At 50.4% G+C, this 24,727-nt stretch overlaps 2 long non-coding RNA genes across 7 annotated transcripts in view; one reads left to right on the forward strand and one right to left on the reverse strand.

Annotated features, from left to right (window-relative positions):
* LOC112673704 (uncharacterized) overlaps positions 1–24,727 on the forward strand; it is a 92,874-nt gene that overhangs the window by 45,763 nt on the left and 22,384 nt on the right. For 2 of the 6 annotated variants that reach the window (XR_004809230.2, XR_004809229.2), the window contains exon 2: positions 16,095–16,219. The exons of 3 other annotated variants lie outside the window; for them this stretch is intronic. This is a non-coding gene — a long non-coding RNA (uncharacterized LOC112673704). Of the gene's footprint in view, positions 1–109; positions 215–16,094; positions 16,220–24,727 lie in introns of those variants that run through there. One more of the 6 variants, XR_003144987.2, reaches the window with a different exon arrangement.
* The window catches only part of LOC125753478 (uncharacterized), a 77,040-nt gene that overhangs the window by 35,595 nt on the left and 16,718 nt on the right, over positions 1–24,727 (reverse strand). The window lies entirely within an intron of this gene.

Below are 24,727 nucleotides of genomic sequence, written 5' to 3' on the forward strand. Positions count from 1 at the left end.
ATGGAAACGGCGTCACATGCATTCTTGCAGAAACCAGGCTCCCTCTCAGCTGACTCCTCGCAGGTTCCTCCCCTTTTTCCTTTGGGGCAGCAGCCCCAGGAGGGTGGGGCTTCACCCACATGGTTACCCAGAGTGCCTGATGCAGGGCCTGGCACCTAATCTGCTCTCAACCCATTCCACTTTCCTCCCTAGGACGGCATCAGGCCCTTTGTAGGTAAGAACCCTGGCTTTCCAGTCGGGCCCAGCATAACTGCTCTCAGCTGCCCTCCTTGTGAGGCAGGTGACTTCACCCTTCTGAGCCTCCCCTACCTAGAGCATGCCCTGTGGCCACAGTGGCTTCCTCACTAGTGCTCCAGCACCCCAGGGACACTCCTGCCTCAGGGCCTTTGCACTGGCCTTTCCCTGCATAGATCCAAGTGGCTTGCATCCTCCCTCACCTCCTTCTGGTCTTTGCTTCTATGTCACCTTCCCTGCGAGGGTCTTTATGATCTCTCCCTACTTCAACTGCAGCCCCTCCCCCATGTACCTCCCTTGTTCCCCCAAGCCCCCACCCTGTCACTCTTTTTCATTTATTGATACCATTATTCCCCTGTAGATAAGTTCTATTTATCTGTTCACTGCTTGTCTCCCCCACTAAAGCGTAAGCTCCACGAAGGTGAGATTGTTTCTTCACTCTGGTGTCTCTGAGCCCAGAACAGTGCCTGGCATGTAGTGACTCTCTGAGGGATGGAGAATGAGATGTATTGGGAAATGGGGGTGGTGGTAGCCATGCCCCCCAGGGCTGCTGGAAGGATAGATGACAAAAATCACACGGGGATATTACTACATGGCACATAGTATCACAACCTCAGACCTCTTTTTTAAAAGATCGCGAAAGTGCCACATGACTGCTCGTGTTCACTGCTGTAGGTCTCAGGCAATACCTGGGTGTACTAAGTAAATCATGAAAGGTCCACTGCCAGGAGCCCCTCCTGCCCACTCTCCTTGGTTCACCACTGTATGCCCGGTGGGCATCCTTCCAGGCCTTTCCTGTATATTAACACCTGCACAGATAGAACAAATACTGTACATCAATGGGGTCCTCTTTTCTCTCTTCAAAAACGGTTTAGTGAGCACCTACTCTGTGCCAGGTATCGTTCTAGGGCACATAAAAGCAAGAGATTCCTGCCTTCTGGAGTTGACATTCTAATAAAGTAGACAGCCGGTTAAGTATTACATCTTTCTTCAGGTAGTGATAGATGTGATGAAGAGAGACATATATTCAGGTAAAGGGGGGAAGGAATGATAGGAGCAGGGCTGGGGCACCGTGGGTCCAGGTGGTTGGGGAGTGCTCAGAGGAGGTGACATCTGACCTGAGCGTTGGCGGATGAGGAGGAGGCAGCCCTGTAGAAATCTGGGGCAGAGCTTTCCCGGCAGAAGGGACAGCGGGTGCCAAGGCCCCAAGGCTGGCATGAAATTAGTGGGTTGGAAAAAGAGCAAAGAGGCCAATGGGGCTGGAGCAGAGTGAGTGGGGGAGGGAGGCAGTGTGGCCAGAGAGGTTGGGGTGCAGAGCACAGGGGAGAGGGTGCTGTGGGGGCTGCAGTGAGCCGCAAGTGTGGTGAGAGCCACAGGAAGATGTTGAGCAGAAGAGAGGCTTGATCTAGTGTGGATTTTTTGTACGTGTGTGCGTGCATGCACGTGACTTTTCATTGTGATAAAGTGTACATGTGCAACATAAAATTTATCATTTTAACCGTTTGTAAGTATAAGGTCAGCGACATTAAATATCATTGTTGTGCCACCACTGCCACCATCCAGAACTCTTTTCATCTTGAAAATCTGAAGCTCTGTCCTTATTAAATAGCGACCCCCCATTTCACCTGTCTCCCAGCCCCTGGCCACCACCTTTCCACTCTGTCTCTATGGATTTAACTACTCGAGGGACTCCATATAAACGGAATCATACAGTATTTGTCTTTTGGCTCATGTCACTTAGCATCAATGTCCTCGAGTTTCCTCCACGTTGTAGCAGGTATCAGAATGTCCTTCCTTTTAAAGGCTGAATAATACTCCATTGTATGGGTCTACCGCATTTTCTTTATCCATTCATCCATCAGTGGTCACCTGGATTGCTCCCACCTCTTAGATGTTGTGAAAATGCTGCTGTGGTGTATAAAAATCTGCTCGAGTCCCTGCTTTGGGTTCTTTTGGATTTATACCCAGAAGTGGCATTGCTGGGTCCTATGGTCATTCTCCAATATGGGCATTTTGCTAAGGGAATCCCAGGGCTGTGGGGAGAGGGACCTCAGGAAGGCCAGCAGGTGCCGCCTCAGACTCCCCTGCGGTGGCACACGGTCTACCTGCCCCCCTCATGTTTTAGGGCACTCTGACTTCCGTGCTTTAATCTATCTCATCCTGGCCCTGGATGTCAGGGGGAAAAGGCTTCTGATACCTTTTGAACGAATAAGGATGAGGCTTGGGCAGGGATGGGGTGCTCCTCAGTCAGCTGCCTGAACCCAGGCCTGCCTTGGGGGTGACGGGGTGTGGAGTTGTCCCACGTCACTGCAGATCCCCCTCTGGTTCCCCACTCCTGCCAGGCAGGGCTGGGCAGCCAGAAAGCTCACAGCCAGAGAGGTTCTGCTCATCTCTGCCAAGACACTAACAAGCCTGAAATCTATCCCAGAGCATCCCCGGTCCTGGAGAGCAGTGGGAGGCAGCACCCCGATGAACTGCTTGCCGACTGGGAAATCCATTCTGTCACCCGAAGCTAAAGGGGTTCGCCTCCGGGAACCACCTGCTACCCTGCATCAAGGCTGGGGTGTCGGGACACCTGGGTGGCTTAGAGGTTGAGCACCTGCCTTCAGGCCAGGGCGTGATCCTGGAGTCCCGGGATCGAGTCCCACATCAGGCTCCCTGCATGGAGCCTGCTTCTCCCTCTGCCTGTGTCTCTGCCTCTCTCTCTCTCTCTCTCTCTCTCTCTGTCTCTCATGAATAAATAAATAACATCTTTAAAAAAAAGGTTGGGTTGTCTTTGAGCAGGTTTGGGAGCCCTGAAGCCTGTCACCAGGGGTCCTGCGTCCTTTTCTGTGACTTCTCAGGGCCTGCCGGACCAGTCTGAGGGTAGTCCCCTCAGCCTCAGGCCCCCTAAGATATCTGCTCGGGAAAATGAATGAAGGAAACCAGCCTTCCCTGAGTTCTGTTGGATGAGGGAGGAGGGTAGGTCAGGCCACCAGCAGGTACTCGGGGGTGACCTGCCCAAGTCACACTGGGAGAAAGTGCTAGACTCTGAAGCTGTTTGCCATCCACCCTCACCCCCCACCCTCCCTTAGCACCTGAGGGCAGCAGGAATTGTGACAGAGCCATGGGAAGAAGTCTCTTCTCACCTGGCCAGGAGTCTGTGCTGAGTGAGGGCACAATTGCAGTGGCTTCCCTTTCAAGGGATGTTTTTTTCCCTCCCCCTCATCCCTTTATTTTTAGTTTTTGGCTGATGAAGTTTTAGGAGATAAAAGGAGGAAATTCTGCTTCCTTGGGTCAGATCTCCCTGGGCAAAGGGGGATGGGGCAAGGCCTGACTCTGAGCTCTTATCCTCCCCTACTAGCTTCCCTCTGTCCTATAAGTACCCAAGTCCCTCTCTCTGCCTCCTCTTCTCCCTCCCTCCCTTCCTCCTCCTGTCTCCCCTTCCCTCTCTTCCCTTCACTCTATCTTACTTCACCACAGTCACAAGGACCTCCTTGCTCTCCTCAAACACACCAGCTATAAGCCTGCCTCAGGGCTTTTGCACTTGCACTTTTGCTGTTCCCTTTGCCTGGAACTCTCTGATTTTATTCCTGTACCTCCTTAAGATCTTTGCTCAAATGTCGCCTTTTCCATGAAGCCTTTGTGCCCCTCTCTGGCCTCCCCACTCCTCCCTTCTCTGCTTTGTTTTTCTCCACAGCACTCAATACCATGCATCACCTGCTGATCATTCTGTTATAATTTATTTACTCATGTACCTTTCTCTTCCCTCTAGATCATACACCTCATGAGGGCAGGGATTTCTGTTTTGTTTGCTGGCGTGTCTCCAGTGCCTGGAACAGTGCTTGGCACAGTGTAGGAGCTCAACAAAACTGCACAAATTCATGGGCCTCACTGTGGTCATCCTGTGTCCAGTGCTGCCCCATCCAGATACTTTCCTCCCAGCAGCCAAAGTGAACTTACTAAAATGCAATTCTGATGAGGTCATCTCCTGATAGAAACTCTTTAGTGGGTCCCGTCTCATGTGGAATGAAACCCACAGTCCACCACTTGGCCTGAGAAGTTCTACATGATCTGGTCCCTGGTTACTATTGAACTCATCAAGCACCCTTCACGGCCGCCCTGAGGCCACACCGTCCTCCTTAGTGCTCCAGGAGCACTCTGCTCTGACCTCAGGGCCTTTGCACCCACTGCTTCTGCTGACTGGAATGCTCTTCTCATGTCCTTCCAAGTCTGGAAACATCATCCAACTCAAGCTTATATTGCCTCCTCTCGGAGAAGCCTTTCCTGACTACCCTAATCTCTCTCTCTCTCTTTCTTACAGAATCACTTATTTTGTTTTATTGTCTCCGTGGAAAGTCTCACAATTCAAAATTATTTTATGTGTTTATCTCCTCAACTAGATTGCAAGCTTCTTGAGAGCAGACCCTCATTAGCTCACTTCTTGCAGCTCAGCAGAGATACCTGGCAGATAGTAGGAGCACAGGACATATTGTTGAGTAGATGAACGAAGGCATCTAAGGACTTGGAGGCATTTTTCTCATTACTCCTCCCCTGTCCTCATGAGCTGGGGTTGATGATGCCCACCTAACGGGTGACAAGACAGTCTCAGAGAGGTCAGGCAATGTGCCTAGGTCACACAGTTGGGGAGGGGTGCATGTCTACACATCCTTTTGTATGTCTATATGTGGGTCTGCATGTGTCTCTGGGTGCTCAGGTGTCCTGTGTGTGTGTCTCTGGACACCTGAGCATCCCTCCGTCTTTCTCCGTGGCTGCCATGTATATATCTCTGTTTCTGTATGTGTGCGTGTGAGTCTGTGTGTGACTATGTATACCACTGGGAGGGCTTTTGTGTTGGCTGTCCTTGCATCGGTGTGCGTCTCCGAGCATGTGGATCTACCTTTCCAGCTCTGTAGGCTCTCCATGCACCTGTTCAGTGGCCCATCTCATTTCCCAGTCAACCCCAGGACTCCAGGGTCACCATGATCTCCCAGCTGTCAGGTCCCTGAGCTCCTAGGCACCTAGGAGCAGGAGCAGAGTGGAGCAGAGGGACAGGTAGGCACCATGCATCCCTGGGGCCCCACAGACCCCAACCTTTGAATCCCCATCACCCCCTAGGATCAGCTCCTGACTTAAAATTGCCAATCCCAGATGGAGCTGCCAGGAGTCCGCACCAGGCTGGTTCCCATGGTAACGTGGAAGCCGCCAGGCCGTGTTCATAAAACAGGTCATAAAGCAGAGGGATGGGAAGAGGAGTGGGGGCTGCAGAGCTGAGAGATGGACCCCTTCCTTCAGAGACCTCACCATCCACCGGCCCGTTCCTGTCTCTGCCCCCACCTGTGCCCCCCGGGAGAGCTCCTGTCTCTCCTGACCTCAGCTTTCTTCTCCATGAATGGGAGTAAATCTGCCCCATGGTACTGTCTCTGGGAACCAGGAAGGCTCTGGTGAAAGACCCAGTAGAACTGGAGCCCAAGACTGAGTTCTCTGAGCCTCAGTTTCCCCCATCAGTGTAACATACCGCAGTGAGTGAGAGAGGCAGATTCGATAGAGCACTGGGTTTACACCCAGCTTTACCTGCAAGCTGTGTGACCTTGGGCAAGGCACAGAAGTCTCTGAGCCAAATGTGTTCACCTCTCAAATGGAGACAAAAAAAAAGTCATAGAGTTTTTGTGAGATTAAATCAAAGTTAGTAAAACATTTAGCATGGTGCCTGGTCCAAATATGGCTGCGTCTATTAATAATAATAACAGCTAATACTCAAATAATGGCATTCTGTGTCAAGCACCTGTCTAAATGTTTTGCACATAACATTTTACTTCACCCTCACACGTTATGATTATTCCCATTTTCCAGATGAGGGCACCTAGGCACAGGAGGCTGAGCTGCTCGCTGCAAGTTGCACAGATCCCAGGGGTGGGGGGGGAGGTGGGGGGGTGTGGAGCTCCAGGTTAGATCTGGACTTCATGTGTTCTTTTTTTTTTTTTTTTTGACTTCATGTGTTCTAAGCCCCAACTTCATGCTGCTTCTTGCCCCAGGCAAGGCTCCTCCTAGCCCTTCCTATAAAGGAAGGTGAGAGGGCAGCAAGGGACCTCCCTGGTGTGCACCACACAGAGAGGGATGGTCTTCCAGAAGGACCAGAGGGTGGGGTGGGGGAGGCAAGCTGCAGAACCATGGGGACTGTCTCCTTCCACACTTCGTACTCCCATTCCTCAGATGGAGAACTGGAGGCCCAGAGAGGGCTAGCAACTTGTGCAAAGTCACACAGCAAGGCAGCAGCTACTAGGGTTCAAACCCAGGTCCGCTTTCCCCGAAAACCAAGTATACTGTTAAGAAACCCCCCTGCTGCCCAAATACCTTGGGCCCTGGCAAAATTGAGAAGAAAGCAAAACGATAGCAATCACTGTGATAGTAGTTGCCATGTACTGTGTGCCTGGTAGGTACCAGGTGCAGTGCTATGCTCTTCCCTTAGTAATGTATTCATTACAGAATACAAAAGGCCGGGAGGTGTGAGGTGCACACCATCCCCATTATCACCACCCATTTGAGAGATGAGAGAACTGAGGATCAGAGAGGTGGTGTGATTGGCCCCAGGTCACAGGGCTAGACAGCTGGAGAGCAGAGATGGGGACCCAGACCTGCTGATCCCAGAGCAGTGCACCAGAGCCTGGGTCTCCAGTCTTGGGATGTTCCTGCAATGTGACTCTGGGGGGTGCCCATGGGGTGGGTGGCCTTGGACTGGCTCTAGACAGGGCCCCGGGGTGGAGTCACTGACAGTAGGGAGCTAGATGGGCAAGTGGTATTTACCTATTTGGTTTTTTTAAAAATTCATTTATTTATTCATTCATCCACTCAACAAACATTTACTAAGCCTGTTCTGTGCAGGCAATACTGCGGGCAGTGTAGACAGAGCAGCGAACAAAACCGGCGGTCCTGGCCTCACGGACCTCGTGTCCGAGTGGGAAGAGGCAGACAATAAACAGAGAAACAATAAAGATGTATGTCAGGTGGTGGTAAATGCTATGGAGGAAAAAAAAGCAGGAGGAGGGGACAGCACATGATGGTGCCGGAGGAGTCCTCTTGCAGGTGGTGACATTTGGAGGGGATCTGAAGGTGAGGGCGCGAGCCATGAGGGGCACCCCTAGAAGGTTGTGTGGCAGAGGGAGGAGCTGGAGCCACTGCCCCGGGGTGGGAGCGTGTCTGGCAGGTTGGAGGAGCTGCAGCAGAGCGAGCGGAGCGGGAGGCGGGTGTTGGCAGGGAGGGGCGGCGGGGGTCAGTGGGAGTCAGGCCGGGCAGGGAGCGAGTGAGATGGGAATCGTTGGAGGTTCTGCGCGGAGGAGTGGAATAATCTGATTTCATTTTTAAGAGGATCCTCTGGATGCAGGGGTGAGGAAGCGCTGCAGGGGCGAGGGCAGAGGTGGGCTGCAAAGTTATTACAGTAAGTGCAGGACGAAGGAGGCTGGTGCCCCGGGAGTGGAGGAGGTGGTGAGCGGGGGTCACCCTTAGACACGTGTTTTTTAATTGAAGCATAGTTAGCATCCCATATTAGATTCGCTTCAGGTGTACGGCATCGTGATTTGACATTTATATACGTTACGCAGTGCTCACCATCAGTCCCGTTACCATCTGTCACTGTACAGAGTTATTACAATATCATCGACTATATTCCCTATGTTGTACTTTACATCCCCGGGATGGATTTATTTTGTAACTGGAAGTTTGTATCTCCCAGTGGAAACTAAAGTTGCAGCTACAGGCTCATGGTAGGAGAACCCTGATCCACAGGCTCGGGGCTGTTTGGCGGGGAGGCTACAGGCAATGCAGGCTTGCGCCTGGGCTTTGCACGTCTCCTTCAGTTTAAGCCTCACTTTATACCAATGGTTGTCACACTTGAGCGAGCATCAGACACCTGAGAGACTTGTTAAAACGCAGAGTTCTGGGCCCCGTGGCCAGGGTTTCTATTTAGCAGACATGGGGTGGGGCCTGAGAATATGCATTGCTCATCAGTTCCCTGGGGTGCTGATGCTGCTGATCCCAGGACCTCATCTTGAGAACCACATGATGACCACATGATGGTTACAGCCAAGGAAACGGAGGCTCAGAGAGGTGAAGTGACCTGCCGAGTCCACGTGGCTGGAAGGTGACCCCATTACAAAACCAACAACTGGGGGCACCTGGGTGGCTTAGTGAATGAGCGTCGGCCTTCGGCTCAGGCTGTGATCCCAGGGTCCTGGGATCGAGTCCTGCATCGGGGTTCACACATGGAGCCTGCATCTCCCTCTACCTTCTCTGCCTCTCTCTCTGTGTGTCTCATGAATAAATAAATAAAATCTTAAAACAAAACAAAAACTCCAGCAATTGAGCCAAGACCTCTTGGGTCGTTGATTAGCTTCTGGTCCCTGATGGGGAGAGAAGAGAGCTCCTGGGAGTCTACTCCCAAGATGCCCTTCACCCCCCAGGCTCCCAACATACAAACATTCAAGGCTGCATCCTAAGGAAAGGCCCCAAGGATCCTCTGGTCTTACACTTGTTGCTGCTATACATAGGTGCCATTATAAAGTCGGGAAGCAAGGCTGGGGTGCCAGGTCTGTTTTCTCTACCCCCTGGGCTTGAGCCCGCCTGGCTTAGCTGAACCCTGTGCCCACTAGAAAGTCTGGTGAGGTTTGCTGCAATACATGGCGACCTCATCCCTTCCTGTCAACACCGTTGGCCATGCTCACGTGCTGCAGTCCTCAGGAGTGCTGCCCACTGGCCATTCCTGACTCTCCTCATGTAGAGCACATGGAGAGGATATATTTCCTGCCCCTGAAGTTAGGTGTGGCTTCGGGGCTTGGTTTAGCCAAAGACCTGTGTGCACAAGCGAGGCATACCTCTTCCCAGGGGACGCCTTAAGAGCGGTGAGCATTTACTATCCCCACCCCTGCCTGCAGGGGAGACTTGGTGGGCTCTTTACGGGAGCAGAGGCCCCGCCAGCTATAGATGGACATGTAACGGGAGTAAGAAACAAACCTTTGTGTTTTTAAGCCGGCGTTGGCAACTTTCTCCACCACATAATGAGTACTTTAGGCTCGTCAGGGCCACTCAATGCTGCCACTGTCGCAAGGAAGTAGCTGCGGACAACGTGCGTGTGAATGAGTGCTTGTGGCTACGTTCTGATGCAACTCTGCTTACAAAGTCAAGTGGCCGGCTAGCAGGCCATAAAGTTTTCACCCTGTTCGAAGCCTTAAGAATTGGAGGCTGTGTGTTTTTGCATCGTGATCTGGCCATACAGACACCTGCATGTTCCTACATGACCTTGCTGGTCTAGGTAACAGGACCTGCCGGTGCACGCACAGGGCACATAAATAGGGTGAATGCATGTGACTTTGGCTGGAGATCTTGTGGTTTTCCTCTTGGATCCTCCTCCCACCCTTCTCCCTGCTCTCTGTCCTGGGATGCTGGCCTTTAGGGATCAGGTCAGTGACATTGCCTGTCCTCTGGCGCCAGTTGGATCTGGCCGGTGGGGATCACCGTGGAGACACGGGAGGAAGGAGGGTAAGGTCGGGGTATGTATTCCCCAGCTCTCTCCTTGCAGGGTCATCTCATACTGGCCAACAGAAGGCCAGGGCTGCTGTCAGGGAGCTCGCCCTGTCTCCTGGTGATGGTGGCTTCCCTTATACATAATCCCTTTATTTAACTCAAATCAAATGACCCAGCTGGAAGGTTCCATCTGTTCCTGCCGGGACCCTGACTGAGATCACTTTGAAGCACACATGTCTTGGCTCTGATTCCTATAGGGTCGCTGGGTTGAGTGGATCATTTCATTTCTCTGAGCCCCCTGGGCTTTCTCTTCTGTACTATGGAGTAAAAATAGCTTCCAGAAAAGGGAAAGGGGTTTCATAAACTCTGCTGTCTACAAATTCAGGAGGCATCGTCATTGGCATTAGAGGAGGAAGGGAGACAGGAGGAAGGAATCCTCACAACAGCTTCAGGGGGGCCAGGCCATCAGTCCATTTGCCAGCGAGGGACCTAGCCTGCGGCAGGCAGGGTAGGCCTCGGAAGGGTCTGACGCCAGGGCAGCCATCTCTGATTCGGTCCCTTCTGGGGATACTGCTAGAAAAGTGTCCCTGAAAGCAAAGGGCGAGTTCTCCCTCAGCCAGGCCCAGCCTCAAAAGTGGGCTTTGCCACTCATTGCTGTGTGATAGTGGACGAGCGACACCACATCTCTGTGCCTCATCCAAACACGGCGATAAAAATCCCTAATTAGATTATAAGCTGTAGGAAGGTAGGCATCCTGACTCTCTTTTTGACAGCTGTACGCCTGGTGTCTGACCTACGGTGGCTTCTCAATGTTTATTGGATGCGCAAATGAGTCCGTGAATGCGTTCTCACGGAGCACTTAGTTAGCATAGTCCCTGCCATTGTAAGTGCCAAAGAATAGTAGCTTCGGATAAACAGCCATTAGTATTACCTGGGTCTGGTCTGTGCCTGCTTAGAGAGGCAGGCTGCCTTCTGGGTAGCTGCCTGGGCCCTGGAGCCCACCTGCCTGCCTGCATTCAGGTCCCGGTTCTACCAGTTTGCAGCTCTGTTGGCCTTTGGCACCTCATTTCAGCTTCGTCGTGTTGACGATGAGATCCACAGTAATGCCTGCCTCGTGGCACTGCTGAGGAGTGCATGGATCTTCACGCCAGCCTGCCAGAGTCCGCACGGGCGAATGGCAGCCGTCGGTCTCTGCTCCTTTGCTGGGGGCCAGGCTCTTCACGCACCAGTGGGCTTGCTGAAATCACGGGAGCCCTGAGCAAGCTGCGGTGAGACGTTGGACTCTCACTGCCCTCCAAGAGCCTCAGCTCTCCCATCTGCTATGTGGGAGGTACGGGTTCAATGGGCGACCTCTGAGGTCCCTTGCAGCCTGCCACCGCCCGCCAGCCACTCTTCTGACCAGGTCCACACTTGCCATGCCCTCTGCATGGCCCAGAAGATGGGACATCTGGATGTGAACAGGCCCTGGGCAGGGTGGGGACGAGAGTCCTCCTCGCATACCTGGGCCCCTACAAGAATAATGATTTCATAAACAATTCTAGTAAGGGTATCTTTGTGCTTATTATGATCGTTTCAAAGGTTTCCAGGTGGGAGGAAGGTGTAGTCTCATGGGAGTGAGGGTTTCTGCCCTTTCCAGGCCCCGCCCCCCGTGTGCCTTTTCCTCCACCCCCACCCCACCCAGTGCTAGAACCCAGCTGCTGGGTGCCCCAGCCCCTTGGCTCCCAAAGCTGGGAGATGCATCCTTCAACAAGCGCTACCAAGGCTCTTCTTCTTTTTTTTTTTTTTTTAAGATTATTTATTTATTTATTCATGATAGACGTGGGGGCGGGGACAGAGACACAGGCAGAGGGAGAAGCAGGCCCCACGCCGGGAGCCCGACATGGGAGCCTGGGACTCCAGGATCGTGCCCTGGGCCAAAGGCAGGCACTAAACAGCTGAGCCACCCAGGGATCCCCCCAAGGCTTCTTTTTTTAACCACCGAGAGCTGACTAATGCCCAAGAGTGCAGTCCCTCCTGCGCCGGGTGGCAACACAGGTGGCCAGGAGTACGCAGTGTGAGGTGGGGAACCACGGTGGGGTGGGGTGGGGGGAGAGAAGCCTGATGCCTCCAAGAGCTGCCAGCATGTCTGGGACCCTTGTGAGTCCCCAGAGCCTGAACCCAGCCATCGGCCATGCACTTCCTGGTTCCATCTCTCTGTCAGGGTTCCCATCTTCTTTTTTTTTTTTTTTTTTTTTTAAGATTTTATTTATTCATGAGAGACAGACAGAGAGAGAGAGAGAGAGAGAGAGAGAGAGAGAGGCGGAGACACAGGCAGAGGGAGAAGCAGGCTCCATGTAGAGAGTCTGACATGGGACTCGATCCAGGGTCTCCAGGATCACACCCTGGGCTGCAGGCAGTGCTAAACCACTGTGCCACCGGGGCTGCCCAGGGCTCCCATCTTCTGAGCTACATCCCCCTCAGACTGTCCAGCTCCTTCTTAAGTTCTCATACTTCTCTCTGAACCTCAGCCTCCTTGCTGAGTTCTCACATCCCTTTCAGGATGTAATCCTGTGTTCTCTCTGTGCCCATCCAGCTCCTTCTCTGGGCCTCTGCGCCCCCTCCTGCCTCCCTCCCACTTCTCACAGCAGACCCTTGGTCCATGCTCACCACAGGTAGCTGTCGGGGACTCAGTGCTGCTCTGGGAGGTGGGAATCCTGGCTCAAGACTCAGCTCAGCAGCTTGTAACTCTTAGGGGACTGTGTGTGGCTCTTGACCTCATTCAGGTCTCAATTTCTCTATCATTGGACCAGATGAGTGAAAAGGTCCCTTCCTACCTTGGGCAGGGACATTTCCTTAGAAACCCCTTCCGACTGGGGTGGGGGAGACTCAGGCTCCCCAGCGATCTTTCTTCCATGGAGTAGATACCCTCCCCAGAGTTCTCCTCCCCTGAACAGCGAGGGCTCTCTCAGCAGCTGTCTCCTTGGTGTATTTTTGGATTTGTCTTACTGTCGCAAGAGTGGTTCTAACTTCCCTTTCCTGAAATCAGCAGTGTCTGGTCCAAATGGGACCTCATTTTGTTTGGTTCCCATAATATTTTCCATCTTGCACAATCTAAAACTTGTCCAGGGGGTGTGTGTCTCTTGACATTGGCCAAGCACCCTCACCATAGTTCCCCTAGCTGGTTAACTTCTTTCACGGAGGGCACAGATGCTGCAGGACCTCGTCATGACAGGCTGGTGGAGGATATGGGGACTCTCTGTCTCCAGGGCCGAGTCTGGTCTCTAGGCAACTGCGAACACGTACCACTCAGCCATCCTGCTGTAAGGGGCATGTCTGCCCCTTGGGCTACAGCACCTTGCTCAAGCTGAGCCCCTGCTTCCCATGTGTGGCTCTCAGCCCTTGACTGTACACGATGGGGACGCCGAGGCAAGCCGTCCTGGAAAGCCACAATACTCCTCCAATACCGACTTTGGCTCAAGGACTTCCCATCAGCATGGCAGAAACTTTCTTGGAATTGGGCTGCTGTTCTGGATTCTTCCTACCTGGTCTACTTTTTGCTCTACTCTCCATCCCCAACTGTCAGACCTGTGGCATTACAGCCAGAAGCCTCTGTCTTCTCCCGAACTCGCTCTCCCTCTCTCCCCCTGTCTCTCAGAATCTCCTGCCTGTCTAATTCAATCTTGACACCTGCTTCTTAGTGGACCACACTAACACAGATATCAACCAGTAGGTTGTTGAAGTGATGTCACCTGCAGCAGTCGATCACAGCAACAGCTGGTATTTCAGGAGCACATATTGTGGGCCAGGCCGCATCTTCTCCAACCCTTACCATGACCCCATGAGGGAGCGACCCAAACCCTACTTTACGAGAGGAAACTGAAGCTCTGAGAAGGAAGTAACTTGCTCAAAGCCACAGTTAGAAAATGACTCGCCTCCAAAAGTGTTTGCTACTATCTGTCTCACCCTCTGTGGGACAAGCTGGGGAGTAGGGGCACTGAGTCACTCCTCGTTAATTGCTGTGTGCCCCTCCTCAGAGCCTCCCATCATCCCTGACAGTAGGATGCTGTCAATAAATACTTGCCAAATGTACACATAAAATAAACGAGCAGCAAAAGAGCTGTGAACAATGGCCAAGTGGCTTATCCACACTGGAAAAAAAGCTGTACTTAGGCTGTAAAAAGAAGCTTTTGTTGAAAGTCCTCAGCCCTGGTTAAGCATGCGGATGTGAATTTGAGTTTCTCTATGTATTCTTTTTTAAGATTTTATTTATTTATTCATGAGAGACACAGAAAGAGAGACAGAGACACAGGCAGAGGGAGAAGCAGGCTCCATGCAGGAAGCCTGATGCGGGACTCGATCCCAGGACCCTAGGATCATGACCTGAGCCAAAGGCAGATGCTCAACTACTGAGCCACCCAGGTGCCCCAGAGTTTCCCTATGTACTAAAAGATATTTAGCTTCTCTTTCTTTCTCTTTCACCCCTGTCATCTCCATACTTAGGAAGCAGAGTAGAGCAATGCAAGGTAATGAATTAGTCAAATCTAGTACGATGCTGGAGTTGGCCACCCACAACTTTCTGGGCCTCAGTTTGCCCATCAATAACATGGGGTAGTAACGTCTACTTCATCAAGTGCCTGCCAGAGAGAGGATGGAGTGGGCGCACCATGGGTCCTGTTCTCTTACCACCAGCTCCTGATAGCCCACAGATGTTGGGCAGAGAGCCAAGCGTGGGCTGAGAGGAACATATTGTGGCTCCAGTGGCTGGAACGTCAGTCCTTGGAGGGGATCAGAAGCCCAGTGCTGGCAGCCGGCTCCCTTCCCCCAGCTGTGTGGTGGCATCCTGCCAGCCTTTCCAAGCCTGCGGGCGAGTCTCTGGCCCCTGGCTGTCCCAGTTTCTGCTGACAGCAGAAGGACCAAGCGTGAGTCACTGCATCAACACCAGGTTTCTGCAGCTGCCCTTGGGCCAGCCAGGCCTGACTGGATTAGTAACTGGATCACAGTCCCCGCCTCTGAGAATGGCAGGGGCTCTGGGACTCTACGCGGGCTGTCCCTGCCTCTGCCACAGGAGACCTTGGTGTCAGCTGTTCTGGCCTCCTTGGCCCTCGCTTCGTAAATGGGGAAACCGAGGCCTCCAGAGGGGAAGGGGTTCCCTAGGGTCACACTGATACTCAGTGACAAGATAGGAGTTAGCATCTACATTTGCTAGCTCTCACCTCAAGGGTTCATTCATCTGTTCAGTCATTCGTTCATATTCTGCATCCCAGCTCTAAAAAGTACATCTCAATTCTGTCCACCTTCCCCACCCTGTCACCCACTGTGGGCCCAGCACCCGGGGCCTCTCACCTGGGGGGCTGCAGCAGAGAAGTTTTTCAAATAATAAAAATTGGATCATGTTGCCCCCTTGCACACTCAAAATAAAAGTCCAAAGCATCACTAAGGATCCACCATGCCCTGCAGATCTGGTCCTTCCTCTTGCCACTGTCCCCCCTCATGCACTTGGTTCCAATCATATTGGCCTCCCTAGTGTCTCCGGAGGATTCCAAGTTGGTCCCACTTCAGAGCCTTCCTATGCACTGTTGTGCAAGAATACTTATCCCCCAGCATCCCCATGCCTGGATCCTTCCATCCTCCCCTCTTCAGGGCAAACATCCCTCATCCAGCAGCCCCCACTTAAGCCCCAGCTACTCTCTGCTCTGCTACCTTGCCTTATTTCCTCATGGTACATGGCTGCATCCTGGTTATTCTGTTAGTTCTTCTGCTTATTTGTTTATTTTTAAAAAGATTTTATTTATTTACTCATGAGAGACACACAGAGAGAGGTAGAGACATAGGCAGAGGGAGAAACAGGGTCCTTACGGGGAGCCCGATGAGGGACTGATCCCAGGATCCCAGGATCATAACCTGAGCCAAAGGCAGATGCTCAACCACTGAGCCACCCAGGTGTTCCTGTTTATTTATTTATTAATGGGAGCTCCCACAAGAGTGGATGCTTCCCCAAGGCAGGGGTCTTATTCTCCATTGTGGCCTTAGTGTCTAAAAGAATTTCTGGCACAGAGTAGGTTCTCAACAGATATTTCTTGGATGGATGGATAGTTGGATGGATAGGTGAAAAAACTAAGTAATAGGTGTTGGTAGATGTGGATAGAGAAGGACTAATCTTGAGAGGAAATAACCAAAGAAAAAAGTCTACTTATATTTCCTCATTCCCACTTCATCTGTGAGTGGTACCATCCTCCTTTCTCCTAAGCCTCCTCCTGGGAACCTAGCGGCCCCTCTCTGATGTTTGTTCAGTCTTGCTACTGACTCACCCCTATTTTCAGGAAAACTAATTCACACTCAAGTGCGATGGCAGAGCACTCCCATTCAAATGAAGTTTTCATTTTCAGCTGCCTTCAAAGGTTGAAGCCAAAGAAGTGAATAGCTAATGGTGGAATCTTTGCAATAGTGAAGTTGCGGGACTGTCCTGGCTCCCTGAGATCAGATTCAGAATGCAGCGATCCCTCTGTCTCAGGTAAGGGCTAGATGCCCATCCCTAAGTCAAGCTAGACTATATGGCCTTCTGGATCTTGCCGGTCTCTGTCACCTCACTCCCCTCCTTCGCCCACCACTTTCCCAAGATAAATCAACCAGGTCAGTCAACACGTTTTGATGAAAAAGAAACAAGTTAGTCTTTTGACTCGACAAAGTGGGCCTTTCTTGTGGCAGAGGGGCTGGGGCAGTCGGGAGCATGTGGAATAAGCGCTCCCGGGCCAAGACAAGGCCCCTTTTGTGTCCAGGGACAAAGATAGAGTGTCCCGGCAAGATGGGGCCAGGGCCTTTCCAACACCAGCTCCGGCAGCCCGGATTGGCTGGCGGTCCGACAAGTCCACCCCGTGACGGGACAGCCCAGGCTCCTAGCCACCGGTCAGCCCCACCCCTCCCTTTGGCAAACAATTGGGTGGGAGTGAAATAAATCATGAAACCAGACTGTCTGCCCTATCTTGGCCACCTGGTACACATGGAATTGGGAATTTTCATATCCTACAGACCTGATTCTTGAAGGGTTGAGAGGCCCTGAAGCTTCCACCACCTTTGGAGATGAACAGACCTCTTGGGTTTGGTTCCAGCTCGATGACCTTGGACAAGTTACCCCAGCTCTCTGACCCAGCTGCAAAATGGCACAAGAATAATTCACCTCCCGCCGTTGTGTAGACTCAGTGAGATGGTGTCTCTAAAGAATAAGGCACATGCCTGGCACAAGGAGGGCACTCAGTCATTGTGATGCACAGTACTTCACAGTTTATGTATCACTTCACATCCATCACCTTGTTATATGCTCAGAAGGCCACCTTCAACCCTCTCTAAGGAGGCAGGATAATCATTTCTACTGGCTGAAGAAGAAACTGAGGCTTGAAATTTAGAGAATCTGAATCCCTGGGGAGTTGAGCTTTTCTGGAAGGGCACCAGCCACCTTATGAGTGGCACGGACTGACAGATCGAGAGATACTGAAAGAGTCGCCAAGGCAGAAATATTGCAAGAGCCAGAGACTAGTGCCAGCTCACACCTCCAGGCCTTTGCACGTGCTGTGTCCTCTGTAGGAAATGCCATGTCCTTTTTTAGGGGGTGGGGTGGAGAAACGGGGGTAGGTTAATGCTGCCTTGCCTTTTAAGATTCAACTTAGCCCAGGAAAGGAAGATTCACTCTTCACTGGGAGCCTGCCTCAGGATTCTCTCCCTCTCCCTCTGCCCCTCCCTGCTCACATGCTTTCTCTCTCTCTTTCTAAAATAAATAATAAATTTAAAAAATCTTAAAAAAAAAAAGATAACTTGGTCCGAAGGGACCACGGGGGAGGTGACATTGGAGCAGGAGGGACCCAAAGAAAGTGGGGGACTGAATCATGGGAAATCTGAGGGAAAGGGGTGGCCAGGTTAAGATTCTAGATGAACAGATGAATCATTGGCCAAGAAAAAGTTCTGAGGCCATTGCTCTTACTGATGGGGAAGTCCCAGCAGCCTGGCTCCCCAGGCCGGACAGAATGAATGCCGTGTTGGGGTCCCGACACTCTTCCTCTTCCTGCCTGTGTCTCCTTGGCGGATTTTCTTCCCCCTGGCCCTGGTAACCCCAGTAGAAGGTGGCAAGAAGAGCCCGATCTGAATATTGGGATTGTCCTCACCTGTCCCTATATACTCACAATGGGATCAGAACCAGCCTCTTCCTCCTTCCCCTCACCACCCCAGCCCAGCACAGCCCATAGAAGCATGAGGCTTGGTGAGGTGGTAAGGTAGCCACCAGAGGCCAAGGAGCCCCCCACCCCATGTCTCTGGCAGATGTATCCTCTATAAGGCTGAGAAGCTGAGTTCATCTGACCTGGGTCCTGCGGGGCCCCCGGAGCAGGGGAGTGCCCTGGCCTTGCAGATCAGAGACAGACTGAGTATGGCCAGATGCCAGGGGGCCATGAGCACCGGTCAGCACTCCCGGGCCTCTCAGTGTCACCTTCTCCAGTGGAATTCGGAGGCTTAGAATCTCAGAGTCCTCGGTATTAGAGCAATAACTTAAAAAGTTATTTTAGAATGTTGCATTAGAATTGTGTTCAAATAATATAGAAATGTCATACCGTCTTAGCAGCTTAGATTAGAATGTTTGTGTTACAACGTCTTATAATATTGTAGCAGGACGTTATGTAATGTTGTGTTAGAGTAGTGTGTTGCTTTGGAGTGTTAGATTAGAATGTAGGCTAGAAGCGCCCTAAAACGTCGAATTAGAATATGAAGCTGTGTCAGAATGTTACATTTGAATGTTCTGTTCAAAGAGTGTATTGGAGTGCTACAGCAATATATCGCGTTGGGGAAGGCCCGGGTGGCTCAGTGGTTGAGCGTCTGCCTTCGGCTCAGGTCATGATCCTGGGGTCCTGGGATCGAGTCTTGCATCGGGCTCCCCACAGGGAGCCTGCTTCTCCCTTGCCTGTGTCTCTGTCTCTCTCTCTGTGTCTCTCATTAATAAATAAAATCGTAAAAAAAAAATCGTGTCGTAATGTTTCATTAGCACGTTTTCTGAGGATAGCATGTTGAATCTTAAAATCAAAAGCCAGCTTGTTGGAATTGTTGGGTGCTTTGAGAAGGTGCAGCATGACTCCTGGCCTATAAGCCTAAGGAGGCTGGGTTAGGGTTCAGCTCACACTGACCCTTCCTCGACTCTTGTCTCCGAGGCCTCAGTTTCCTCATTTGTAAGACTAAGGCTGTTGGACAGCGTGCTCTCTAAAGCCTCCCTTGTGATGAATGTTTATGGGGCTCTGAGTGCAGGAATCTCACCCTTTCCCTCCTCCCGGGCAGGAAGTAAGAATTCTGGTTAACAATGAGATTGATCTTATCAGGAATGAATGACTTTCTGGGAGTAAACAGCTTCCTCACTGACAGGAAAAGTAAGAGAATCAAGTGACCAGGGTGAGAGAAGCTCCGTCAGCCAGAATGCAGGGCCTCCAGCCAACTGCTCACTGCCTTCCTAAAGGCACAGGGGTGCCATCCCTCCCCTGACCAGGGATGAACCAGGGACCCCATTCCCTGCCACCAGAAACATTCCCTACTCCCCCACACCCCCAGACCTCTCCAGACCCCATGGTTGGCCACAGTCCTGGGTCACCCACCAGTGACTGGAGGGAAGCACTGCTGAGTTCTGAGCCCCCAGTGCCCCCCACCCCCCCACCCCCCCACCCCCCCCACCTCTGCCACCCAGCCTTGGTCACACCCCCACCATCTTGCATGGAGTTTTGTCTCGTCTGCATGTGAGTCAGGCCCTTTTAGAAGAAGGCTTTGGACAAGTGGTTTGAGCAAAAATATCCTAGGGTTGGCCTCCTCAACCCCTCAAACCTCACAGCTCCTTACTCCTGAGAAGAGAAATCCTGTGATGCCAGGGTGGCCTGGGAAAAAAACCACATAGTCACACAGACTCCGTTCCATACATTTCCAGGGTTTTCACACACCCCCTCCCATAGACCCCAGTGGCCCATGATTGAAGCCACCGAAGGGGTTAAGAACATAGTCAACAGACCAGCTAATGGCCATTAGAACTCTTGTGCAAGCACCTTCCTCTTCTGAACCTGTGTTCTCTACTGTGAAACGGGAGTGAGTGAGGGCTTTGAGCTTATTGGTCAGGGTAGGGATGAACTTGAGATCATATCTGCAAAGCATTTAGCTTGGTTGCTATCAAGAGGCAAGTGCACTGAGTTTGTTGAGGTGGAAGTTGTCCACCGTGGCACACCCCACACCGTCATGGGCACACCCCACACCGTCATGCACACCCCACACCGTCATGCTCCAGGCTGGTGTCCGGGGCTCCTGCCTCTCTGCATGCTCCAGTCTGCAGAGTAACATCTATACCCAAGGCCATCCTGAGATGAAAGGAGAGCTCCATAGGAGAAAGGGAGCCAGGAGCTCTCGTGCCTAGAAGACTTTCCTAGGAGGTGAGGATGATGGGTTTTGCTGAAACAAGTCTCTTGGTACCTACAAGGGCATCTGATAAGGCACACCTGGAGTCAAGGGGCTGGGCAAGGTTCCAGCCCCACATTGCTTCATTGGCTGATCTCTTCCCATCTCATGGCTTTGCTTATCTTATCTGTAAAGTGAGGTTTAAAAAGGCACTTCTTTCTTGTGCCATCGCAGGGGTCAAATAAGGTGATGTAACTCTTAGACTCAGAAAAGGCCCTCAGTGGCCATGTGTGGTACAGGGTTGGAGAACACAGACTGTGGTGCAGAAATAGAGAAACAAGGGAAAATTTAAAGGGAAAGTGTGGAGGGAGTGGATAATTTAGGGGAGCTGCCATGTTATGAGCCATCCCTGGGGTAGTTTCCTGGGCAACTTACAGAAATAGCTTGTGGTGAGAAGTCAGCAGACTTGGGTCTGCATGCCAGCTCTGCCATTAGCTTGCTGTATGACCTTTGGCTGGTCTCCTGCCCTCTCTGGGCCTCAGGGTTTTCATAGGCAACACCAGCCAGTCAGACTGGGTGGCCTCCACTGGGGCACTCTCCCTTGGGCTCTTTGTCTCCTTGTTGAGCAGCCACAAGTGCTTGGCTGGGGAGATTCAAAGTTGCCTCCAGTTTCTAAACACCTTCCTTTTCACCCTCATGATTGCCCCAAGGATGGCAAAGAGAGGTTCTTAAACTCCTGGAAGGGCCAATTGGGAGAGCTAAGGAGAGTCCGAGGCCAGTACCCCTGCCAGACAAATACCCCAGGTTCTTGTCTGCTTTTCCAGTGATCACCTGCCAGGAGTGGTGGGAACAGAACAGATGTGTGCTAGGCACAGTGCCCCACACTGGAGCAAAGCAGTGAGCAACACAGATCCAGTGCTTGCTCTCATGGAACTAATATTCCATGAGAGCATAATAGATGATGCAGTAGACCCCTGCTGTTTGCTACATATACATTTATTATTTTTAGATTTTCTAGTAGAATCAACATTTTTATCAATATATAATGCCCTTCTTTTTCTCTTATAACAGTGTTTGGTTTAAAGTCTGTTTTGTCTGATATTAGCACAGCCGCCCTAGCTCTCTTTTGGTTACTATTTGCATGGTGTATTTTCCCCATCCATTCACTTTCAACCTATTTGTGTTTTGGGATCCAAAGTGAGTCTTTTGTAGCCAGCCTATGGTTGGATATATATTTTTTAATCTGCTCTGTCAACCTATGTTCTTTGATTGGAGAATTGAATCCATTTTTTAAAAATATTTTATTTATTTATTCATGAGAGATACAGAGAGAGGTAGAGACACAGGCAGAGGTTGAAGCAGGCTCCATGCAGGGAGCCTGATGTGGGACTCAATCCCTGGTCTCCAGGATCACTCCCTGGGCCGAAGGCGGCGCTAAACTGCTGAGCCACCCAGGCTGCCCGAGTTCAATCCATTTTTATTTAAAGTAATTACCAAGAAGGAAGAATTTACTTTTGTCATTTTGCTCTTCTCTATGTCATAGAGCCTTTCATCCCTCATTCCCTCCACTATTTCCTTCTTTTGTGTTCATTTGATTTTGTTGTAGTGACATGTTTTGATTCCCTTCTCATTTCCTTTTGTGTATATGCTATAGGAATTGGTGACATCTATAGAAATATCTACAAAATATAGATCTTCTAATGGTTACCATGGGGATTATATAGAACCTCCTAAAGTTATAACAATCTACTTTGAATTGATACCAACTTAATTTCAATTGCATGCAAAAATTCTACTCCAATCCAGCTTCAGGCAGCCCCTTATATTATTGATGTCACAAATTACATCTTTATACATTGTATACCTACTCACATAGATTTATAATTATTCTTTATTCATTTGTCTTTTAAATCTTGTAGAAAATTTAAAAATGGAGTCACAGACCAAAATTATAAAATTTGCTCAAGTATTTACCTTTACTAGAGGTCTTTACTTTATACAGCTTTGAGGTATAGTGTCTTTTATTTCAGCCCAAAGGAATCCCTACCCTACCCTTGTAGGGTAGGTTTAGTGGTAATGAACTCCCTTAATTTTTGTTTATCTTGAAATGTCTTAACTTCTCTCTCATTTCTAAAGGACAACTTTGCTGAATATAGGCAGGTTGTTTGTTTTTGGATGTAGAATTATTGGTTGAAAGATTTTTTTCTCTTTTAATGCTATAAATGTATTCCCCTTCCCCCTACCCTCCACTTTCTAGCCTTTGTAATTGCTGCTGACAAATAGGCTGATAATCATATTGAGGATCCCTTGAATGTGATGAGTCACTTCTCTCATGCTGCTTTCAAGATTTTGTCTTTGGCTTTGACTTTTTACAGTTTGACTATAAATGTATCTCAGTGTGGATCAGAGAATATACCCCACTGGGGGATTGGTTTAACTTCTTGGACATGTATGTATGTATATTGTATCAAATTTGGGAAATTTTAACCATTATTTCTTCAAATAATCTCTCTGCCCCTTTCTTCTTCTTCTGGGACTCTCATAATACGTATATTGCTCCTTTAATGCTGTCCACAGTCCTTTAGGCTTTGTTCACTTTTCTTCATTCTTTTTTTTCTTTCTGATCTTCAGACTCGGTAATTTCAACGGCCTTATCTTCTGGTTCACAGATTCTTCCTTCAGCTTGCTCAAATGTATCACTCATCATCATAGGCAGCACAATGGCAAACTCAGTCTAGGAGTTACAAGCTCTCATCCTTCCCATGGATGCATCAAAAACAAAACAAAAATAAAAACCAGAAACTGCACTGAACTAATTAATATAGGAGCTTGGAAAAACAGTCAAAGGTTTACAGCAACTAAGTGAACATCTAGTCAAATTGCCTGAGGCATTTGTCTATGGTACATACCATAGACTGTCTATGGGCTCAGGCATCTGTGGTCCTATAGTCTCCCTGCAGTTTTCATGAGCAATGCCTGGTGCTTCTTCCTGCCTGAGATTCAAGTTAGATGAAACAGGGACCAGTCCCTCATCAAGTTAGAATGTTGTGAATAAGGTCTGCTTTGCAACCTCTGAGTTGAGAGAGGGAACTAGGAATTGGGCTGCTGACTTCTCCAGATCAAGAACACTGTTTTTCCAGGGAGAACAAAGGACAAGGGATAGTAAAACTACCACAAAACCTTTTCTACTATTTTGAAGGTGGCCTTTTCTTTTCTTTTTTAAAGATTTTATTTATTTATTTGACAGAGAGAGAGAGAGAGAGAGAGAACAATCAGGGGAGCAACAAAGGAGAGGAGAGAAGCAGGCTCTCCATTGAACAGGGGGCCTGATGTGAAGCTCAATCCCAGGACCCTGGTATTGTGACCTGAGCCGAAAACAGACATTCAACTGCCTGAGCCACTCAGGTGCCCCAAAGGTATCCTTTTCCTGATTGGATATTCATTAGGTTGCTGCAAACCTTTGACTATTTTCCAGAGCTTTTATATTATTAGTTCAGCCCAGTTTCTGGATTCTTGTTTTTGTTTTTGATGCTTCCAGGAGAGGGAGGAGAGCTTCGAGCTTCCCAGTCTGCCATTTTGCTGCCTCTGATGGACAATACACTAGAAATGCTCAGTGTCTGAATGCACAATACAAAGAAATGAACTGCATTGCTCATGTGAAAGAGTGCAGGGTAGAAGCTGCTATGGATAATTGGAATCAGGAAAGGCCTTGGAAAAGGGATGATTTTTGAACTGAGGAAGGGAAAGGAAAAATCCAAGAAAGAACCTGAGAAAAGAGTAAGAACAAAGGTACCAAGGTAGAAAAGAAACTAGAAACTAGTTGGCCCTGAGCCCTATTAGAAGGCTCCTATGCCTGAGGCCCAGGGAGGCCTGGGTGGCCCAAAGCAAGTAGGGCCTGCAAGGAGCAGTTTGGGCTTTATTCTAACTGTAAAGAAAACCCACAGAGGCCTTTACGAACTAGAGAGACCTTGTGATTTCTGTTTAAAATGACAAGGCTGCTGTGTAGATAAAGGCCGAGAGTGGAAGCAGAGAGACCAGTGAGGAGGAAGCCCTAGTAAGAAATGAAGCTGGTGGGGGGGGGGGGGGGGGGCGCACCGGGCGGGGGGCTCAACGGTTGAGCCTTTGGCTCAGATCCTGGGATCAAGTCCCACATCAGGCTCCCTGTGAGGAGCCTGCTTCTCCCTCTGCCTGTGTCTCTGTCTCTCACGAAAAAATAAATAAAATCTTAAAAGGAAAAAAAAGAAAAGAAATGAAGCTAGGGAGTCTGCAAAGGAGGAGCCAGCCCTTTTAGAAGTCACCACAGCAGCATTCCTGAGGGCTTTCAGAGGTGGAGCAGGGAAGAGCTCTGGCCAAGCCAGACCTGGTGCTGGGGCAGGAGGTGGAAGGTGCTGGGGCAGGAGGTGGAAGGGGGCTGTTTCTGCGCGGGCACACATGCACGCACACACACACATGCACACAACACCATGGGATCCTTTTGCAGTTTCTTGCTCCTTCTCTCCCAGCTGTGGCTTTTCTGAGGAATAGATGACAAGCTATGCCCTCTGAGGTTTACAGAGCTGGCAGCTGAAAGGTCTCTGTTTCTTAAATGGGAACTTGACCATTGAGAAGATGGGGAAGG

The sequence above is a fragment of the Canis lupus genome, chromosome 24 (genome assembly GCF_003254725.2).
Source record: "Canis lupus dingo isolate Sandy chromosome 24, ASM325472v2, whole genome shotgun sequence".
Lineage (NCBI taxonomy): Eukaryota > Metazoa > Chordata > Mammalia > Carnivora > Canidae > Canis > Canis lupus.